We start from the raw sequence: 16,611 nt of genomic DNA on the forward strand, positions 1-16,611 counted from the left end.
TCGGATCATTTTAGAATGGATACAAAGTAATACTCATCTACCTGCCCCAAGTTCCTCTGGTATTACTTCTCCAGCATCATAGTCTCCCTTCCAGAACTTGGTTCCTTTGTCTCCTTTTCCTCTTAATAACCAGAAAACAAAGTTTGCGTCCCACCATAATTACCTCGCTCATAGCTTGGCTGAGTGCTGGGCATTTTTTGTGTCTCTTCTCTATCACTTTCCTGGGAAAAATATTTGTCTTGGATCACTGAACAGAGTAAGAACTTAATTAGAGGATGCAGGCAAGTGACTAGGGACACCACCTCATGATCACATATCTGGACTGTGCGTGAATCCACAGACTTCAGTGGGGAACTTCTGGCCCTTGGGTCACTCTGAATCTCAGTGGCTCCTGATTTGGTGTTGCTTGTCCCTTTCCCAAGGACAACAAAGAGAAAAAAACCCAAAAAACAAAAACCACTGAAATCCTGTAGGTGATGAGCTTCTTGGGTTTTAAGGATGGTGGAGCAGTGGGAAAGTTATAAACAGTAATTAGTCACCCAACAAGATGATCAGAAAGGAGTGAAAGCTTATCTCAATATAAATTCTATAAGTGGAATGTCTCTGTGAACTCTACAAACCCTAGGGAAAGAAACAGAGGGATTTCCTTGAGAGAAGAGCTAATATCCTAAAGAGATCCTTGTGTATAAAAAAGAAAGTCCGTTAAAGATGCAGCTAAACAAGGGGAGGGTTTGGCTTAATTGGAGGATGAGTGGCTCCCAAAGAAACAAACCAGAAGACAGGAGGAGTAACTGGACAGATCTCCCAGGGAGCCCAGATCCCAGGAACAAAGCAAAGACTCTCTGAAGCTACAAGCAGGAAGTGCGTATTGCTGCACTGGAGGACATCCCAAGACACCTGGACCAGGGACCAAGGAGGCTGCCAGAGAGGGGAAACCAGGACACCAACCCAGGGACCCTGCATGTAGGTGACCCGGGAAACCTAGAGGGAAGGAAATAAACCAAGAAGCCCAGGGGTGGGTCTCTGCAAGGAGTCCAGGGAGGAGGAGATGCTGGTGAAGGTGGTAGGGCCCGCAATGCCCCAGAGGTGATGGCAGGAGGTCCTCCTGGGACAATGCCCATGGGAGGTGAGATGGAAAGGACTTGGGGATCATGGTTCCCAGGACACGTCGTCAAATCCCAGCAAAATCAAGTGGTAGATAAAAGGAGAACAAAAGGCCTGAAGCCCAGAAAAGGTGAAGAAGGCCTGTGCACAGACGTTCTGATGAGGGATCGGGATTGGGGTTGGGGTGGATGGCTTCTGCACACGGGGTGAAGGTGGGGACCAGTCAGCAGAAAAGGGTGTTCCACCCCGGACCACAGTCCCCATCTTCTCAGCTTTGGGTCGCTGACTCTCTGCTCCTATGGACAACAGGGTCCCAGAGGCAGCAACTGCAACCTTCCCCAGCATCAGGTGGGCGGCAGTGAGTGTAGGTGCGGGTCACCCCAGCACTGGGAGCCCCAGAAAGTAACACGTGTGTTGTGGACACTGGGACCACGAAGCGGGGTCCAGGCAGTTCATGGAGAGGATCAGAGCCCCTGAGATGTGGACAGTAAAGGTAACTGCTATTTCCTTTGTACCCATGGCCTGGGAACATCCTTGTTACAAATATATTGACTTAAACTACGTGAATCACGTCTCAATAAAGCTTTTAAAAATTATTCACTTGAAATTTGTGCCCACGTGTTTGGTACTCTCTATTTCTTTCTCTAACACGGGTATCAGTATAGAAATTAGATTGCTCTTATTTTAATCAATGTACTATTTTTGCAAATACACTCCATATTTTATATTAGTTTTTTTTTTCATTCTTTTCTTTCCTTGCTTAAGAACTGGTATTACTTCCCTGTTACTGTGAAAATAAAATTCCAGTTCCTCATTTAGGATGTCAGATAGTGCACAGTCTGCCTCTATCCGTCAGCTCAGCCTTCCTGAAATCTCTTCCTAACTTCCATGCCTTTCCATATGCTGGCCCTTCTAAGCTGAGTGGGCTCTTGTGATTTCCCCCATTGTTTATTTGGAGACTTAACTTTCACCAGACTGTCTCGGATAAAGCCTTCTGTGGGAATCAGTGACAACCTGGTCACCTTAGAAAAATGTTACAACCTGTTCAGGAGCGCCTCCTCTTTATCAGGCACCTGTGACAGAGGATAAATCACACATTTCCAGAAGGAAAAAGGACATAATTAAACCCAAATTAGGCCCTGGCAGAGTAGTCATTTGACTGATAATTTCAATGATGAGATCAGAGAACATGTCTGTTTGGGCCACAATTACTGACACCCACACTGCCTAGCACAGGGCCTGAGATGTGGTAAGCATTCCATGAATACTTGTCAAATGAATGACTAAGTGAATGAATGTATGAAAAGTAGACCTGGACCCCAAAAGGGAGGAGAGAGAATTGATAACCATTTTTGAAGCTCCTGTGAACCTGAATTAAATCAGGATACTCCCTCAAACGAACCCTGCTGAACAGGGCTTGTAGAAGTCACTATCAAATGCCTTCTCAAGGTGGCAGAGTATATGATATACCACTCTCTACAGGAACCAAGTTTCTACAGGCTTCTTGAGAATCCTTTTAAAAAGTACAATGGAAAAAGCATATACAATAATAGTTGGAAAAAAATATAATAATTGCAAAGTTAAACAGACACCTAGGAAGCAATTGTACAGAATACTCATTCTCTTTCTCATTGTAGATAGACTACTATTTTTCATGTAACACTTTAGAACTTCTTAAATATCTGATCACCTGCTTAAAATAACAAATGAACACTTTCTCTTCACTTTTGAGCTTTCATCTTGCCTGGGCTGTGTCAAGAATGGATCTTATAGCAATTTTGTTGACTGCACAGCAACCACTGCCCTCCCCCAGGTGTGAGAAGTCTTGAAAGAGCTCCAGGAAGTAGGGAGATGGTCCTGCCCTTGCTGTAAAACGCACAAAAGGAACTGCACAGTCACACGGTGGGGAGATGGCTTCCTCCTCTATTTCCCAAGGAAATAGATCAAATTTACTTGCATTCTGAGACTCCAGAACCACCTAACAAAATTTAAACACATTGGAGAGGACAATAGCAAGGCAGCAAGTTGATTTACAATAGCACAAATTCTCTGGGGATTTCATTTGGTATAAGAAAATATTATAATGGAATACTGCCCCAGTTCTCTTAATTACTATAATTTTGTTTTATTTTGTTATATTGTATAAATTGCTATGCATTTGCAAAGTCCATAAGTTTCAACCCAGCCATATTACCATCACCATCCACCCCCCATTCCAACATGTGCCACAGAAGAGAAGGGCTTCAGTTAGAATAGAAGTATCTTTAGTGAAGTCTGCTTGCCGTGTCACCACCACCTTATAGGATGATTAAAAGGGTCTTCCCATGAAAAGCATAAAAGGGCTATCAGCCAGTTAATGATACACTAAATTTTGAATCCAGGATGCCAAACGTAAATTAATGTGGGGCTGGGTTACCAGGAGGAGATATATTATATCACTTCACTTATAGATTTTTTTGGTGATGAAGGAGCAGTCTCTGAGGCTCTCAAGGAAAGGAAATGGCTTTGTTATTGCATTTGCTACTTCTACTTTATTTTCCTTGAAGTGATTCAAAAAGATCTCATGGAAAGTCTTCTTGTTCTGGACTATTGCAAACCTTCTAAGGAAAAAAAATTAAATGATAAAATAAACATCAATGTTTCAAGATGCCCTTCATACCCCCCAAAAAAGAAAAAAAATTGGGCCCAGATGACTTCACTTGTCAATTTTTCAAAACATATATTTAAGAAAGTATATTACCAATCTTACACAAAATTTTTCAGTGAATTAAAAAAAAAAAGAACATGCCCCAACTTGCCATAGGAGGGAAGCATAATCCTAATACAAAAATCTGACAAAGACACTACAAAAATGAAAAGTACAGGTCAATATCTCTCATGGACATAGATGGAAGAATTCCAACAGAACATTACCAAATCAAATCCAGCAATATATAAAAAATAATAATACATCATGATTAAGTGGGACTTATTCTAGAAATGCAAGAATTCTTTAACATTTTAAAATCAAGGAATGTATATCAACACATTGACAAAATAAAGAAGAAAACCATATAATAATCTTAATAGATCCAGGAAAAGAATTTGATAAAATTCAACATCCATTCATGATTGTTTTTAACTCTCAAAAAACAAAGAATAGAAAGTAACTTTCTTACTCTAATAAAGTGTATATACAAAAAAAGAAGAAAAAATCAACAATTATGCCTAACATCATATTTAAAAGAGAAATATTAAGTACTTCCCACTCAATTTGAGAACAAGACAAAGATGGCCACTGTCATCATTTCTATTTAACATTTACTGGAAATCCTAGCCAATGCAATAAGGCGAGGAAAACAAATTTAAAAAATAACCTAAAAAGGAAGAAATATAACTACCATTATTTGCAGATGATGGAGTAGAAAATATAAAAGAATTTATAGACAAACAATTAGAATTAATTAGTAATTTATCAAGGTAACTATGTAGAAATACATTTGAGTTTTACATATTGAATTTCTATATACTTGCAACAAAGAAGTTGAAATAAAAACAGAAAACAATACCATTTTCAAAAGCTTCAAAAACTATCAATAACAAAGACAAATCTAACAAAAGATGTTCAAGAATACTACACTGAAAATCACAAAACATTTTTTGAGAGAATTTTTTTAAATCCTAAACAAATGGGAAGGTATACCATGTTTATGGATTGAGGACTAAATATTGTTAAGATGTAAATTCTCTCCAATTGATCTATAGAACCAATATAATTTCAATAAAATTCAGGTAGGGGTAGACAATATGATTCCTAGCTCAAGTGTTACAGATGCTGCCACCATCACTACCAACAGGAGAGAAATGTCTCAAGCAGTATCCCTCTCCAAGGACCTCTTTTTGGACACGTGCCCTGTATAAGCATGTCCTGGAACCTGGGAAGGTTCCTGGCATGATTGATCTCATGGAGTACGTAGATCATGAGTCCTCCTCCAACAGTGACAACCCCAACTACGTGGTCCTGTGGCTGGCCTTCCTTGGGACAAGATGGAATTGAGATGGATGCTGCCCACGTTGCCCAGCTGCCCCAGATGCCAATGTACACCTTGGCTTTCACTTACAACCAGACAGGTGTGAAGGGTGTTTTTACAAGTTTTATCAATGGTCTCACTAACCTCAGGGAGAACATAAGGTTCTGGAACTTCCTGACTCTCAGGAAAAAGGTGACCCCCAATCATGGCAGGGGCCGGTACTGTCCATGGTGCTGCTGCTGCTCAGCTAGGGGCTCCACCACCTCCAGTGATGCCCACTCCCTGTCAGCTCGGGGGATGGGACTGGCCCTTCTCCCTAGACTACCACGCTGGAGGTGACCCTGTTGGTTTTGTTGTCTTTTTAACTGTTTTGTGACCCCTTTTTTATATTTAAACTCTGAGTGCTGGGACACTACTGAGGTGTCATACTAGTTTTTTCTTGTTTTCTGTGAAAGAAATTAATTCATTATATCCCTGGAGTCGTTACTAGTTAACTGCCTGAGGCAAGACTGGCTGGGCCTGCTCTGCTCCTGACCCCAGCCCACTCTATGGTTGCCTGTCCTGAAGAAGAAGCCTTCCTTTCCTGGGTTGGTCATGTGGCAGGCATCAGGGAAAGTTCTGATCACACCTCCCTGTCTGTGATGCCCATGGCAAAAAGAAAATCTGCTGGAATAGATTTCTGAGGGGTGGAGAGAGCTCAATAAAATGTTGGTTTCCAAAAAAAAATTCAAGTAAGATTTTTCTGGAAATTGACAAACTGAGTCTAAAATATAAATGGAAATGCAAAAGACCAAGCCTAGCCAAGACAATCTTGAAAAAGAATAACAATGTTTAACTTGATATAAAGATTTAGTAATTAAGAAAATGAAATATGGGCGCAAAGATAGGCATATAGATCAATGAAATAGAGAGTGAAGAAACAGACAGACACACACGTGGTCACCAGATTTACAACAAAGACACTGCTGCATTTCATTGGGAAAGGATGGTCTTTTCACTAAATGGTGCTAGAGCAATTGAATAGCCTACCTCACACAAAAATTAATTTTAAGTGACTCATAGACCTAAATATGAAAGGTAAAACAATAAAGCTTCAGAATATGTAGGATAATATCTTCTTGGCTTGAAGAAGGCAAAAATTACTTATACAAGACCCCAAAACGCTAACTGTAAAAGAAATCATTGATAAATTAGACTTACTTAAAATTGAGAACTTTTGTTCATCAAAAGACACTGTTAAGAGAGTGAGAAGGGGAATGTGTGAAGATATTCACAACACACATATATACAACAGAAGGTTCATATCCAGAACATATATAAGAATAGCTAGTAATTAGTAAGAAGAACACAAATGATCCCCTTGTTTTTTTAAAAAAAATAGGCAAAGTAGCAGGCATTTCATGAAAGAGGTTATCCAAATAACCAGTAAACATATGAAAAGCTGCTCAAAGGCATTACTTATCAGGGAAATGCAAAATAAAACCTCAATAATATACTACTATACAACCATCAACATGATTAAGATTTTTTTTAAAAAAAATTAATATCAGATGTTGAGAAGAATATAGTGATTGGAACACTCATACATTTCTAGTGGGAGTGAAAATTGGTACTCTCACCTTGGAAAAATGGCCCTGTCTACTAAAGCTGCTATATTACCCAGCAATTATACTCCTAGGTCTATACCAAGAGAAAGGAGTGTGTATGTCCATTAAAATACATGTTCAAGAATATTCATAGCAACTTTATTCATAATACTCAAAAACCAGAAACAACCCAAATACCCATCAGCAGGAGAATGGAAAATAAATGATAGCATAATCTTTCAACAATAAAAAAAAGAAGAAAACTCAAATTTTATGTTGAGTGGCAAAAAGCCAGACACAAAAGAGAACATACCACATAATTCCACTTGTATGAAACTCAAGAATAAGCAAAGCTAATCCATAGTGATAGGGGTAGGAATAGCGGTTACCTGATGGGGGATGGTTATGACTTGGACAGGGCACAAGGGAGCTACTGGGGTGTGGAAGTGTTCTCTGTCTTAATCTAGGTGGTGATTTACCAAGTATATTCATATGTAAATATGTAGTGGGTTGTAGAATAGATTAATGCACATAACTGCATATGTGATACATCTCAACAATAAAAATAAACAATCAATAAAAACTTGGGCACTGCTCTGGTTTCTGAGACCCCATTAAATGTCCTCCTAGGCTAATGGCTCAGTGCCAGGGGCATGTCCCACTTTTGCTTTTCAGCTTAATCTAAGAGAATGCGAAAATGACTAGCCCTAGAAGTTTTTCCAGCCTCTGCTGAGATTTGGTGATGGTATGCTATAACTCCCATTCTCCTTCACTTTACCTTAAGTGGATAACGCAGCCAGACATCCATATCTCTACAAATTGGACCTGAATTTACTATCAGTTCTTCCAACATTTTATTATGAAAATGTTAAAACATGCAGAAAAAACATAGAAAGGTTGAAAAAACTATACAGTGAATGAAATCCAGATTTTACAATTAAAATTTTACTATAATGCTTTATCACATATCTATCCAACAATCCATCCATCTATTCGTCTGTCAACTCATCTCAGGATCTTTTTGTGCATTTCAAAGTAAATTACATTCATTACACTTTACCCGTAAGCACTTCAGAACTAGAGTTCAATAAATATTTGGGTACTTTTTAGATAAAATATACATACATTTAAATGCATAAATATTAAGTGTATCACTCCTCATGTTTTTGTTTTTTTGTTTTTTTGTTTTCTGTGAGGAAGATCAGCCCTGAGTTAACATCCATGCTGATCATCCTCTTTTTGCTTAGGAAGACCGGCCCGGAGCTAACATCTATTGCCAATCCTCCTCTTTTTCTTTTCCCCTTTTTCTCCCCAAAGCCCCAGTAGATAGTTGCATGTCATAGTTGCACATCCTGCTAGTTGCTATATGTGGGACACCGCCCCAGCGTGGCCTGACAAAGCCGTGTGTCGGTGCACTCCCGGGATCCGAACTCGGGCCGCCAATAGCGGAGCGTGCGCACTTAACCGCTAAGCCATGGGGCCGGCCCCACTCCTCATGTTTTGACAAATGCATACACACATATAACCCAAATTCTATCAAGACGTAGAAAATTATCATCAACCTAGAAAGTTCTCTCTTACTCCTTCCAATCATCACGCCAGTCCCAGAGGCAGCCACTATTTTGTGTTTTTCTACCATAGATTTATTTCGCCTATTCTAAAATGTCAAATAAATGAAAAAACACAATATGTACTCATTTTTTCTGCCTTCCTCCAAGCAGCACAATGTGTTTAAGATTCCTTCATGGGGTTGTGTGTGTCAATAGTACATTTCTTTTAGCTGCCGAGTAGTTTCCCTTGTATGCACGCATCACAATTTTTTTATCCATTCACTTGTTGATGAACATCTGAATTGTTTCCAGTTTGTGGCTATCATGAGTAAAGCTGCTATAAACATTCTTGTACAAGTCTTTTTGTGGAAATAAGTTTTGATTTATCTTGAGTAAATACCTAGGAGTGTAATTGCCGGGTCGTAGGGTGAGTGTATTTTTAATTTTATTGGAAACCACTGGATCTTTTTCCAAAGTGGTTGTACCCTTTTACACTCACTCCACCAATAAAAGAGAGTTCTTTGCTCCATCTCTTATGAGAACTTGGTGTCTTTTTGTCTCACATTTCCCAGTGTGACTGAGGAGTTGAGCACACCACACCAGAATCTTAAATTTGGTGCTGAGAACACAGCAGTGAATGAAATGGACCAAGTCCATGTTGCCATAGAACTTACCCTCTACTGCAGAAAGAAATAATAACCAAGTAAAGATCTAACATGTCAGGTGGAGAGATGTACGCCAAAGAAAAATAAAGAATGAGGGAGGCTCAGGGCCACGGAGACAGGAGTTTATCAGGGGCAATCACTAGGTCCCATCCACAACACCTAAAATTGGAATATAAGTCTAGTTCACGTGCGATATCAATTTTTTTCAACCTGTCCTCTAAGAAAAGGTGTGTACAGTCTCTGTCTCTTTCCATGTAACACAAGAAGGGTGAGGGAATTGAGAGGATTTAGATGCCATGGGGAAATATCAGCCAATGAGGCAAAGCCAATAAAAGGGACTTCAGGGTTCAAATGGTTCCCTCTCACTTGCTAACATTTGCAAGTTAATAAGTTGGGGTAGATGGTGTCTCACCCTGCCAGTTTTTGCCTGATTTCATATTGCTCACTTTTTTATACATTACAATAGTATAATGCATTTTATAACCCAATACAAAGAAGTTTTGGAATGAGACTAGGCACAAGTAAATAATAAATATGAAAGCACACATTGACAAGGTGATAAAAGAAGGGAGATAAAAACTAATTCACTGTTGGCTTGCTGCCTCTGCCTGCTGGCCTCCTGTTCCCGCCACTTTCTAAACTGTAGAGCCTGATGGGGGTGACTCCCCTTGGGCAGGACATCTGTGATCAATGAGGTCCAGACTGGGACTCCCATGGTGGCTCTCAGGGCTCAGAGAAAAAGTCTGAACTGACTCACCCAGAGAGGGGAGAAGAAATGCAAATATTAGTGAACATTGAAAACTAGGACACAAAGGTTTTTAATCTCCTTTCTCAATCTCCAAGAAGTTTCTCAACACTCAAGGGAATATGGTGGCAGGGGATTGAGGAGAAGGACTTACAGAGGCAAGGCTTGGAGGACCAGGGGAAGGAGCAGCCCAGGGAGGAGGAACAGGACCAGCTCCAAGGAGGCCACAGAAGACAAGGGACCATGTGTTTATGCAAAGGAAAGAGGGCCAAAAAGTCCATTTGACCAAAATAGACTGAAGTTGTTTCTAGGTGACATCACTTACACTGGAAGGAAGTAAAGCTCCACGTTTGCCTCTTCCCCTTGCAGAGATTTCTGTGGGAGGGAAAAGAGAAAACCAGAAAATTCCAGTATCTCAGGCCCGTGAGTTAGTCAGGCACATTAGTGACCTTGACTGGACAAGTTAGACCCCAAGCATTTGGATACAAGTCTGGAGGGAACCAAAATGCTTTGCATTATAAAGTGGGGAGAATGTTCTTAGAGTTTCTGAAAGCAGCCAGGGAAGAAAAAGAGGAACCTCCTGGCCACTGGGGACAGAGGTAGGAGCCAAGTTGGTAAAAATAGTTAACCTTTTAAAGGTAGTGTGGCACTTTCAAAACATGCCCCCAGAATTCTTTGACACTCCTTCCACTGAGAGGTGGGGCCTATGTCTCCTTTCCTTGAGTCTGGGGTCTGTGACTGCTTGACTAATAGAATATGACAGTAGTGACGCTGTGTCAGTTTCTAGGCCCAGGCCTTAAGACACAGGCCAGCACCAGCCAGCCATGTGGTGCACCATATTGGAAGCTGGTTTGGAGCTGTATTGGAGGTAGATCCTCCAGCCCCAGTCAAGCTGCCCCCGTGATGTCACATAAAGCAGAGATAAGCCATCCCCACTGAGCTCTGCCCAAACTGCAGATGAATGAGCAAAATAAATGATCTTTGTTGTTTTAAATCTCTACATTTTGGGGTGGTTTGTTTTGCAGTAGTACAACTAGGACAGATTTTGAAGTGAGATGTTGAAATAAAAACATAAAACATGTGACATTGGCTTGAGACCAAGCAGTGGGTGAAAGTCTAAATGTCCCCAAAGAGATGTCAGTAGGGCGTATGGGGAAGTGAGAAAAATATTAGTGGAAGCTGGAGGAAAGGAGACCCTGGTTATGCAGTGGTGGAAAATATCATAAACTCTTACCTGCATCAATGTAGAAAATAGAAAATATACCTAATGAACTCAATGATCTAGTTAAGGAGATTTCTAGGCAGAGTGTTGAGGAGGTCAAGAAGGCTTCTCGTGGGATACGCCAAGGGGATAGGAACCAAGACCATCTAGATCTTAAGGGACAAGATGAACATGGCTAATATCCAGCTACATTTATGTTCATAGACAATGATTTTTTCGTCCATACTCTGCCATCATTCAACAAAGGATTTAAAGTGACTTTTTGAAGTACTTAAAATATATAAGTAAAAGTTAAATGTAAATTGGAGCAAAAAGAAAATGAGAGCAGGGACATGAAATAAAACCAGGCTATGAGAGATCTAGGCAGGACGTCTCCAATGCGGTGGTCCGTAAACCCCACCTTGAGAAACATTGCATTCCTTTGGTCTTCAGGCTATTACAGCTGGGAATTCGTGGACATTCAATGTTAACTGTCTCAACTTCTATTCGTCTTTATCTTCTTTGGAACTCCACCCAGGTTCAAACAGTAAAGGCGAAGCCTGTTTCAACTCCCATCTTCCTTCCTCCTCTGACGGAATCATGTTCCCCCAGTGGAAGAGGCCTGACCATGGTGGTGAAGTGCAGAGAACTGATTGTCATTTCAGCCCCAGTGATGTGGTAGATTTATTAGCAGACAGATAAAAAGGAATGAGGGCCCTTAAGATGTAGGGGGGTATATTAGGTTCCTGGTTGAGGTAGAGGAAATCTCAGTAGAATGAACACAAGCTAAGTGCTAAGGAGATTAAAAGATCTATGTTGGGAGTACTCAGCTCAAAGGAAGAGGGCATTCTGTTTGGCTTCCCAAAACCCCTCTGTCCCAGACAACCCACCCATCTAAGCCAGTTGTGGTAATCCATCCCACTACCTTTCCAGTGACTGGCTCACGGGTGGTCAGGACTAAGCCAATTTGGGCAACTGAGTTGCTAGAAGTTTCCCTGGTGCTTCTATGTAGAACCAGCCAGTCTTTCTCTCCATGTGGCTCTAAACAAGAAAGCATGTCACCTAGTTGCTGCTGGTAGCCATCTTACCACCACAAGAGGGACCAGCAGCCTCAGGATGAAGTTAATGCTGATGGCATCAGAGCAGAAAGACGGAAAGTACCCGGGTGTCTGATGGCATCACTGAGCCACTGAATCAACCAAGCCTGAAACCTGTGTCCTGCTGCTAGACTTTCCGTTTTGAAAGATAATACATCTTCTCATTATTTAGGCCAGTTTGAGTCAAGGTATTCGTTAACTTGTAGCAGAAAGTATACTAACTTTAAAAATCCTCAGAATTCAGTATGTGAAGAAAAAAGGCTTTGGAAGAAATAGGGATTGTTTAAAAACCAGGTTTTGGTCGAGTGGTCAAGACATAAGGAGTGGGAAAGAAAAAAGATTCTCTAATCCCAGAAACAGCACCAGACCCACATATAGAAGACAAGGGCAGAACTAACCTAGAAGCAGGCTGAACTTTGAAAGATCCTGCTGGAACAACTTGAAGGAAGTATGGAATAACAGAGGGCTTTTCATGGCTTCAGGGAAGGGACCGACATGTAACATTTCTGCTCCCACAGAGACAGCTCAGATTATTCAAGGCCTGGAACACTCAGAAGCAGAGGGAGATTTGAGGCTGGGGAAAAGCACAGGCCAGCAGACATTTTGGTCCTTACTGGACAACTGAGGTAACTGTCTTTATAAGCTTCACCAAGGACAGCTTCAGTTCAGGATTCTGTTTTGAGGGGTGAGGCCAAGCTGAGACCAGGGGTTTATTGGCCAGAGGAGTAGGATCCCTGGGCCTGTGGAATTCAAGGGCAGGAGGCAGCAGCAGCAACAGTGGCCTCTGCGGCTGTAGAAGAAAGAGCCCAGGTTTCCTCCTGTGGAGGAGAATTGGAAGCAAAGAGCAGGAGCCTGGGAACTTTGGGTAGGAACTTTTATTCCCAGCTCCCAATGTCTCCTTCTAGGAGGGGGGACATTTATTGATGTGACACTCCTGGTCCCTCCCTGCATCCTCCTCCTCCCCATGAGAGGTAAGTTCTTAGATGTTTCTGAAGAAAGAGTACAGGCTGTAAGGCGTGGTCTCTTCCTGCCTATTTCTCTGGAGCCAGCCTGGGGGCAGAAAGGAGGCCTCTAGACTGAGGCTCCAGGTATAGGCATTGCGAGATCAGGCCCTGCCTGGCTGGGGCGGGTTCCCTAGTCATGGTGCCCCATATGAGGAAACCCGTTGTTGTCACATATCTAAGCCATGGCCCTCAATCAAGTTTTGATTAGTAATAAAGCTGATGTTATCCTCTCCAACTACCTGACTGCTTATCTCTCTCTTAAGTGGCTCTGAAATCAAGCACGTAAAAGGTGTTATTGTGGGGCCTCCTCAAATCCCCACAAAAACCAAGGGAGATACATAGTTATAGTCTTTGCTTGGAGAGGTACCTGTTATAAATGAAGTTGCCTCCTAGATAGGTCCAACACTGACTCATCATTGATGTGCCAGAGCACAGGGCTCAAAAGGCAAATGGAAATCGAGAAGTTTTAAATATCTGGGGTGGACACTATGGGGGAGAAGAGAGCCACAAGAAACCTGGAGAACAGAGGAGGCTATTACTGAAAATTTACAAAATTTTCAGGCAGGCAAATGCCACTCTGAAAAAGGAAGCCATTCAAATACGTAGATTTCCCCCAGGATGCAGAAAACATAGGCCATAATTGATCTTCAGATGAAAGCTATTCCCAGTCAAAATTAGGTTCCACAATGAACTGCAGACATTGACTGATGATTTTTCTTCCCTCTATGGTTTGATCTGTCTGTTCCCCACCCCCAAGATAAGAGAAAATCTTTGCTGGAGTCTGTGGCTATGGGGGTCCTGGGATCAAGGAATTGTCACAGATTATACATTGCTAGGTTGGCTACAAATTTGCTTTTTTGATTTTTTTTATTTTGTGGGTTGGAACCAGACTTGTGATATTCTCATTAGTTCTGGTGACCCTCTGGCCTCTTGGACTTAGGAAATGTGGGACACGTGGAAGACCAACGGTTGGATGAACCTATGTCGGTAGTGCTCAAAGAGCCACATCTCCCAAGGGGCCCAGGCTGCTGAGGCCAGGGCAGTAAGACTCTGGACTGCACCTAATCCTCTGCGGCTAAGTCTGAGCAGAACAAGAACATCAGCCACAGGAGACTTTGGGGCTATAATTTCTTTGGGAGCTTAACCTACAAAGAAGGGCAGATTTTTGGGCCCTTAATTTTACTATGGGGCTTAATAATGGGAGGGGACATCAGGGAAGATAGCAATGTACGAAGCACCAGGAATCTGTCTCTTCACTTAGACGACAACTGAACTAGCAGAAACTGTCTGAAGTCACTATTTTGGAACTCTAGAGTCTATTTGAATGCTTACAGCCTCCAGGAGAAAGTTTGACTGGTAAAGTATGGCTAGTTTTGGCCAATTTCAGTGTTGAGCGCTCTAGTGGCTACCTATTCCCCACCTCGCAGCCCAGTGGCAGGCAACTGTGCCCACGTTCCTGAGGTGGCTTTCTGCAGCCAGGCTGGGCAGTAGGGAACTGGTCCTCCAAATATTGTATTGGACTGTATTCTTATTGCTGATCACTGCTTTTCATTGCTGAGGTGCAGGCAGCCATTGTTGCAACCTCCACTGGTCGAGGTGGTTTACTGGAGATTTAAAGGAGCTGCACTTGGCTTGTCATGTTTTTTTCCCCCTTTCCCCTTTTGAAAGCCAGACATTTAAGATTAGGACACTCAATAGCAACCACAAATACAGGGGAATTTAGAAAGCCACTGCACATGCCCAGGGACAGAGGTAGGCTCAGAAAAAACCTGAAAAGACCTTAAGCTTTCTCCTTAGGCTGATCCCCAGAGAGATATTCTTCAACAATTAAAAAAAATTAAGAAAGCAATTCCATTTACATTAGCATCTGAAAGAAGTAAATACTTGGGAATAAATCTAACCAAGGAAGTGAAAGACTTGTATGCTGAAACTACAAAACATTGCTGAAAAAAATTTAACAAGGCCTAAATAAATGGAAAGACATCCCATGTTCATGGATTGGAAGACTTAACATTGTTAAGATGCCCCTACTACCCAAAGCAATCTACAGATTCATCACAGCTCCTATCAAAATGCCAACATCGTTTTTCACAGAAATGGAAAAGCTGATCCTCAAATTTATATGGAATTGCAAGGCACCCTGAACAGCCAAAACAATCTTGAAAAAGAAGAATCAAGTTGGAAGACTCACACTTTCCAACTTTGAAATGTACTACAAAGCTACAGTAACTGAAACAGTAAGGTATTGGCATAAGAACAGACATATGGATCAATGAAACAGAAGAGAGAGCCCAGAAATAAACCCTCATGTACGTGGTCAGTTGATTTTCAACAAGGGTGCCAAGACCATTTAACAGGAAAAGGAGAGTCTTTTCAACAAATGGTGCTGGGAAAACTGGATATCCACATGCAAAAATGAAGTTGAACTCGTACCTAATCCCGTAAACAAAAATTAACTCAAGGGGTCAGCCCCGTGGCATAGTGGTTAAGTTCTCGCACTCCACTTTGGCAGCCCAGGGTTCACAGGTTCAGATCCTGCGTGTGGACCTACGCACTGCTTATCAAGCCATGCTGTGGCAGCATCCTATATACAAAATAGAGGAAGATTGGCACAGATGTTAGCTCAGAGCCAATCTTCCTCACCAAAAAAAAAAAAAATTAACTCAAAATAGGTCAAAGACCTAACATTAAGAGACAAAACTATAAAACTCTTAGAAAACTGGGGAAAATCTTCATGACATTGGATTTGGCAATGGTTTCAGGATATTACACCGATAGCACAGGCAACAAATGAAAAAATAGTTAAATTGGACTTCATCGAAATTAAGAAATTTTGTGCATCAAAAGGCACTATCAAGAAAGTGAAAAGACAACCTACAGAATGGGAAAAAATATTTGTAAATCATATCTGATAAGTATTAATATTCAGAATATATAAAGAATTTCTGAAGCTCAACAACAACAAATAACTCAATTCAAAAATGGGCAAAGGACTTGAGCAGGCATTTCTCCAAAGAAGATATACAAATGGCCAATAAGCACATGAAGGAATGAAAGACTCTACTACAGGGATTATTGTTTATTCTAACTTTAGCAGGTGAAACTTTTTATTTTAAATTTGTATTTTACCAGCTGGTTCTCTGGTACCTCCGTCCTCTCTCCAGAATCTCCAGAGAGTCTACACTGCCCTCTGGTGGCAGAGTGTTGCTATTGCACAAGCCCCTGCGGAGGTGTCTCTTACCTTTTCCTCTCCCAATTCCTCTTGTTGTCCGTCCTGGAAAAGTAGAATTTTCTTCTCAACTCTCTAACCAAATAGCTCAAAATCAAAGTTAGAAGTACTGTTATTTCCTTATAAATAAGCGTGCTTTAGCATAATGACTTGGTGCACGAGATGGTTTTCCTATACGGCAGTTCATGTGCGCATAAATGGATTTACGACCTAGACAAAGAAGTTTTAGTTCCAATTGTGAGAAGGCCCTGTGTCTTTGACTCTTTTCTACCCCCTATCTAATCTGTCCCTCTTCCTAGGTCCCTGGGACCTTCATTGGGCCTAGGAGTCCCCAGGGACAAGGCATCCTGTCCTCTGGATCTCCCCTTAGGCTGCAATGCTCGGAGTGAGCTCCCCGCAGAGCACTCACGCAGTGAGCAA

General features: G+C 41.5%; 1 pseudogene; it reads left to right on the forward strand.

Moving 5' to 3' along the window:
- Positions 1 to 4,947: 4,947 nt before the first annotated feature.
- Positions 4,948 to 5,453, forward strand: LOC131399261 (bcl-2-interacting killer-like; annotated as a pseudogene).
- The last annotated feature ends 11,158 nt before the right edge of the window (positions 5,454 to 16,611 follow it).

Source organism: Diceros bicornis, chromosome 37 (genome assembly GCF_020826845.1).
Source record: "Diceros bicornis minor isolate mBicDic1 chromosome 37, mDicBic1.mat.cur, whole genome shotgun sequence".
Lineage (NCBI taxonomy): Eukaryota > Metazoa > Chordata > Mammalia > Perissodactyla > Rhinocerotidae > Diceros > Diceros bicornis.